General features: G+C 35.6%; 1 protein-coding gene across 1 annotated transcript in view; it reads right to left on the bottom strand.

The window, feature by feature from the left end:
- ednrba (endothelin receptor Ba) overlaps positions 1 to 6,123 on the bottom strand; it is a 30,729-nt gene extending 24,606 nt beyond the window's left edge. Inside the window, exon 1 of the mRNA XM_057858413.1 lies at positions 5,873 to 6,123. The gene's annotated coding sequence lies outside the window, so the exon portion shown is untranslated. The remainder of the gene's footprint in view (positions 1 to 5,872) is intronic.
- Between the last annotated feature and the right edge of the window lie 209 nt (positions 6,124 to 6,332).

Consider the following 6,332-nt stretch of genomic DNA (forward strand, 5'->3'; position numbering starts at 1 on the left):
TTGAATTACCTTCATTTTATGGCTGGGTTAAAGCAAAAGCCGTTGCGCGACGTCTGTAAACGGGGTTTTCAGGGTAAAAGGGACAAATTAAAAATAGTTCAGGGACTTAATGCGCCATGAATCTGCTATGACAGCATATAGACATATTGTTCTATCAAACATAACAGTTCTTTTGGCTTAAAATACAGCAGTTTCTTTTAAAGAGGGGTGCAAGAGCAGAAACTGCTTTTTTCAGTCTTGTCTGTTTTCCGCCCTATGCAAATATGGCTTGCCTTCCACATGACTGTATCAACAGAATTTAAACGTGTTCTTCTGTATCTAACCCTATGTTTCCGTTGTGTTGGGGTCATTTTATGATAGTGAATGCAATGCCATCGAATGGATGGACTTCATAATTTTAAAAAATAAGTAATTAAAATAACAGATTGAGAGGTAACAGTCGCGTAAAACGTTTCTGCCTATCTGCCAAGCAGCTGGTTGTTCATTACATTCGTCAACCACTGCGCAACACCTTCAAGTAGTGGGCCGTCCTACGGTCTGCTTCAGTTATTCGCAGTCAGTCGCAGTTAGTCAACACATGCAGGGATCCAACGCCGGATTTAGGTTGAAAAAGTACGAAAGCTGTAACGCTTACAAACAGGAAGGATTGTCTTAGGAGTGATTTGTTCGAGGATTCAAGGTAATTATTATATTTTTTGTACCATGCATGCATTTTGTGAAAAAAATCAATGGGAGAAATTATCCGATACAGCATTGGCATTACACTTATATACACTTTTTTTTTTTTTTTTTTGCTTTTAACCAAGAATCAAGACTGTTTATGTCCATATTTTTAAATAATTCAGGGATTTAAGCATTTATTCACAAGAATTTTCAACAGAAAAAGCTCTTTGTTTACATATGGCAGCCACTAATTTCCTTACTGTCTAGCCTCAGAGTTCGCAATATTTACGTAAAAATAAATGCTAACTGCATGTTTTTTTTTTGTTTTTTTTTTGCTTTTAACCAAGAATCAAGACTGTTTTACGTCCATATCTATAAAGAATTCAGGGATTTAAGCATTTATTCACAAGAATTTTCAGCGGAAAAGCTCTTTGTTTACATATGGACGCCACATTGACTGACAGACTAGCATCATACTTCGACATATTTACGTAATATAAATGCAAACTGAACCTTTTTTTTTGCTTTTAACCAAGAATTGAGACTGTTTTACGCCCATGTCAATGAATAATTCAGGGAGTTAAGCATTTATTCACAAGAATTTTCACCGGAAAAGCTCTGTTTACATATGGCGGCCGCCACATTGACTGACAGGCTAGCATCGTACTTCAACATATTTACGTAAAATAAATGCTAACTGCACTTTTTTTTTTTTTGCTTTTAACCAAGAATCGAGACTGTTTTACATCCATATCTATAAAGAGTTCAGGGATGTAACCATTTATTCACAAGAATTTTCAGCGGAAAACCTCTTTGTTTACATATGGCCACCACATTGACTGACAGACTAGAACCGTATTTCGACATATTTACGTAAAATAAATGCTAACCGCATGTTTGTTTTTTTTTTTTTTTCTTTTAACCATGAATCGAGAGTGTTTTACGTCCATATCAATAAAGAATTCACAGATTTAAGCATTTATTCAAGAGAATTTTCACCGGAAAAGCTCTGTTTACATATGGCGGCCGCCACATTGACAGTCAGACTAGCATCATACTTTGTCACATTTACGTAAAATAAATGCTAACTGCACGTTTGTTTGTTTTTTTGCTTTTAACCAAGAATTGAGGCTGTTTTACCTCCATGTCTATAAAGAAATCAGGGATTTAAGCATTTATTCACAAGAATTTTCAATGAAAAAAGCTTTTTGTCTGTGATTCCACTCGGTCAGCTTTGACGGCCATGCCAACAATTACAACTATTACTATTAGAACTATTAATCAGTCCTGTGTCCCATCAATACATTATGAAGTCTAAGCATAAACCATAAACTAAATCACACTTTTAGAAACAAATTATAGTCATAATATATTATAAAATGTCGGTTGAACTGAGTCCTTTAGGAATAGGCCTGAGTTAACTAACTCGACATTCAATATCTGCTTGATATTCAGAATTGAATTGTCTATAGAAACTATGCCTATTAAAATTCTGATTGCCATATTTATTTGTTTACATTTTGCTATCCCATGATACCCAGCTTATACCTCTGGTCAAAAATGCCAGCGTTCAGGAGTCGTGCGAACAGCCCAAATACCCGATACGTATATGAGTTTGACAAGCTTAGACGGAAAACATGAGAAGTGAGGTTGAGGTCAGTTAACATTATGGGTAACATCACAAAGGGTTCTTTATAGTTTCTTTATAGTTCTTTATCACAGGCTCTGATAGTACTATATATTAAAAAGACCAATATTGTCTTCCAGAAAAATAAGAGTGAAACAAAAGATCATATCCATTGACTAATAGGACACATATAACTGTACTATTAACCATTTATCAACACAGACATATCACTTAATGCAACAGTGCATTATATATATTAATGTGATCATTTGCAAATATACTGTTATATAGGGTCACTAATGTTATTACATAGTAGTATGTTCGACTGCCTGCGGCAGGCAGCGTGGGATCAATTCCTGCTCAGTGACGGTGCGACTGTGAATGGTTGTTTGTCTCTATATGTGCCCTTTGGCGACTAATTCAGGGTGTAGTGTCCCTTTCACCCAATGTCAGCAAGGATGAAAGACTGAATTCAGTTTTTCCATTTCTATTCAAAATGGTATAATGCTGAGAATTCTGCATTTAAGCACACTGAATGGGATTATTTTGAGAGATGGTCTAAAAATTTTTTTTTTTTTTTTTTTTTGAGCCCACACTAAACACTATACTCAACCTGACAAATGTAACAATAGTGTAGCGGAGTCGGCCTAAGTGTTTTAGCAAAAAAAAAAAAAAAAAAAGATATTATAATATTTATATATTTCTAATATTTCATATTTTTGTAACCGTAAATGCAATTCAGTGAAAATGTATTGCAGATGTTATTTTTTTTTTTTTACTGAAATAACTATGAAAAGTTAAAATATGTCACATGAACTGAACCAAAAGTTATATACAACTAAATTGCACTTTAATAACAAGTTGTTGAATAAACACCCTACACACGCAACTACATATACACTACTGTTCAAAGGTTTGGGGTCAAAGCGACCCCAAACTTTTGAACCATAGTGTACATAAACAAAAATCCCATATGATGCACTATGGTTCAAAGGTTTGCGGTTGCTTGGACCCCAAACTTTTGAACCATAGTATATGTGTATAGCCATTGTCTTGTGTTCGAAATCAGCCCATGTTTTTGCTATGAATTAAATTTGATATGTAAACTTGAAAAAATGAAAATATTAAACCTTTGCAGGATATTGTTTTCGGTTCAAGATTGACACATTTTCAAGTTAGGGTACGTCAAAAGTACCATTGACTTTTGCATACGAAAATCTGAAAACGGGTCATTTCTGACCCCAACACAATAAGTGGGATATACTGTATATACCAGCAAGTGTGTGAAAACTGTGAAGACTTGCAGAAAATATTTCATCAATGTCATTGCTCGCCAAAAAAGGGCATGGAGATGAACTTTCGTTATTGACCAAATACTTATTTTCCACCATAATTTCAAAATAAATTCTTTAAAAATCAGACAATGTGATTTCTGGATTTTTCCCCTCGGGTTTTTTTTTTCTTTAATTTGATATTTTTTTAATCTTTCATAGTTGAGGTGTACCTATGATGAAAATAACAAGCTATGCTCATATTTTTAAGAGGGAAAAGTGAATACTTTTTACCACACTCTGTGTGTACAAATATATATTAAAAAAAAGTATATTGCGGAAAACACACAGGTGACTTGAAGTTCCGCTCTGAGACCTCCAATTTGGCCAACTTTCAAAATTGTCCAATATGCATGTGTGATACATCATTGGAAATCCTAAAATCTCAATTTTCTGGGAAAGAAAAATTTTGAACCGGAGGGCATTTTTAAGATTTTTTTTTTTTTTTAAAAACAGCTAAACCCTAACTGGAGGTGAGCGCATGAAAGAGCATAATTAAAGACGCCATGATCTTAACGAGATATTATCGCGTGCTTACCTCTTTTCGATCCAAAAACATGTAGCATGTATCACAGAGTGTCACGACATAGCTGTGAATGGCCACAGCCGGATTTTATGGGTAAAACATGGTAATATAACAAGGGTCGCGATGCAGAAATCGCAGACATCAAGGAGTGGTTGAAATTTTCTTTTTCATATATTTATCCTTTTAAAGTTTTTTTTTTTTAATTTATATTTGTTTGGATCGATTATTTATTATCCAACATGTTGGAGAAAATGCAACAGTAACAAAACAAAAATACAATTAAGCGATAGTTATGAGGTAGATATCCGTGACTTTTTTTACAGACACCATTTTTTTCATTGTGACGTAATTTGTTTAAAAGTTTAAAATATGCGAGTGAATAATTTTTTAAAGTTTTTTTTTTTTTTAAACTAAATACTAGACATCAATGATTCAAAGCTAAAAATGACAGACATTTTGAATAATAAATATAATTACATCCCTTATTTTTATGGCTGGGTTAAAACAAGAGCGGTTGCGCGACGTCTGTAAACGGGGGTCTCCAGGGTAAAACGGACAAGTTAGAAATAGTCCCGGGGCTTAAATGCACTATAAATCTGCTATGGCAGCATATAGACATATTGGTCTTTCAAGCACAACAGTTCGTTTTGCTTAAAATACAGCAATTTAGTTTTAAGAGGGGTGCAAGAGCAGAAACTGCTTTTTCAGTCTTATCTGTGTTTTCCGCCATATATATTGTACAGTAGCAAATAAGTTGAGAGTAGTTTGACAAATTTCTTTCCAAGGCAGTCACAAGATGAATCCTAAATCCCACCACAAATCCCTTAAGTAATCAATTCAGCCTCTCGGGCTTCGTGGGGAGGAGTTTGGCTGGTGGAGTGCCTGGTTGGGCCACGAGTTCTCTTCTTGGGGGTTGGTTGAGGCAATGTTGGGTCCGTCAGACTTCCGTGACTGGGGATGGTGTCCTATCGGCCGGGTCTCCATGCGGTGGAAACTTCCCTCTTGGAAGGGTGTGAATGATGCTGCATGACTTAAATTTTGGACACTAGATAACTTGAATCTGTGACCATGTAGTTCACAGAAATATCTTACACCTATAAGATCAAATTGTTTGATGCCTTTCACGATGACGTAAATGTACAAATTAAATTTACAAGGAATTGGGTACTTTACACAACAGTTGCAGTGCCTGGTTCGTTAACTTGTCAAGTTATTATTTTTTTTTTTTCACCAAAAGATCCCAAAGTTCTTCACAGACAAACAGTTGACATTGAAATATGGAATAAACAGATAACAGTAAATGAGTAGTGATAATATTTTGAATAAGAAAATATTAGAAATGAAAAATAACGATGACATCAGCTGATCTATGGGAAAAAAAACTGGGGGGAAAAAATATATATATTGTCCTGCACCGCCCAGTCATATTTGCCGCTAATTGTGTTGTTTCAAACTGGGTGTGGCACTGCCCTTCTTAGGGATAAGAACTTTAATTCTATGTAACTTTATATTAGTCATATACTGTGTTACTCTGATATTGTACTTTTTGTTAGGGTTTTTTTTTTTTTCGCTTTTACTATGTTCCCTTTATTCTTCCCTACTACATTTCCAATAGCATACACACATTGCATACAGATCCATTCTGAATGACCATGCAGCTGAAGAAGTTAATTTATATTTATTACCAATCAATGATGATAGCTCTGTATCAAAACGCTGACTTACTTTGCTTCTTGCTGAAGTAGAAATGATCCACACTCAGTAAATTTCAGTTCAAAAGTCCGCCCGTGTTCCTGAGCCCCTCACAAGAAAGATGAGCTCCCCAAATGAAGGGAGGAAGCTGTTCTTGAAGCGACAGCCTAGTCATCTCCGACAGCACCTTGCCTCTTTGGGACTACGATCCAAGTCAAGCTCCAGATCTGTTTCCAATAAGCAGTCTCATCCTCGTCTCCTTAGTTCTGGCTGAGTCTCTGTGCGCTCACTAGGCTGGCTGAATCCCTGCCCCTCAACTACTTCTTGTTTTAAGTAAAGAAGGCGTGGAGGAAGATAGGGGAAGGCCAACAGGACGTTCACAAGTTTTTCTTTTCAAAGGAAAAGAGCATACCGGCAATCAAATTTCTTATTGAAGGAATTTGCGCTTAAATCTGATTTTTTTTTGTTGCTTACACGGTCACCGCATAGGCGG

Source organism: Corythoichthys intestinalis, chromosome 14 (assembly GCF_030265065.1).
Source record: "Corythoichthys intestinalis isolate RoL2023-P3 chromosome 14, ASM3026506v1, whole genome shotgun sequence".
Classification (NCBI taxonomy): Eukaryota; Metazoa; Chordata; class Actinopteri; order Syngnathiformes; family Syngnathidae; genus Corythoichthys; species Corythoichthys intestinalis.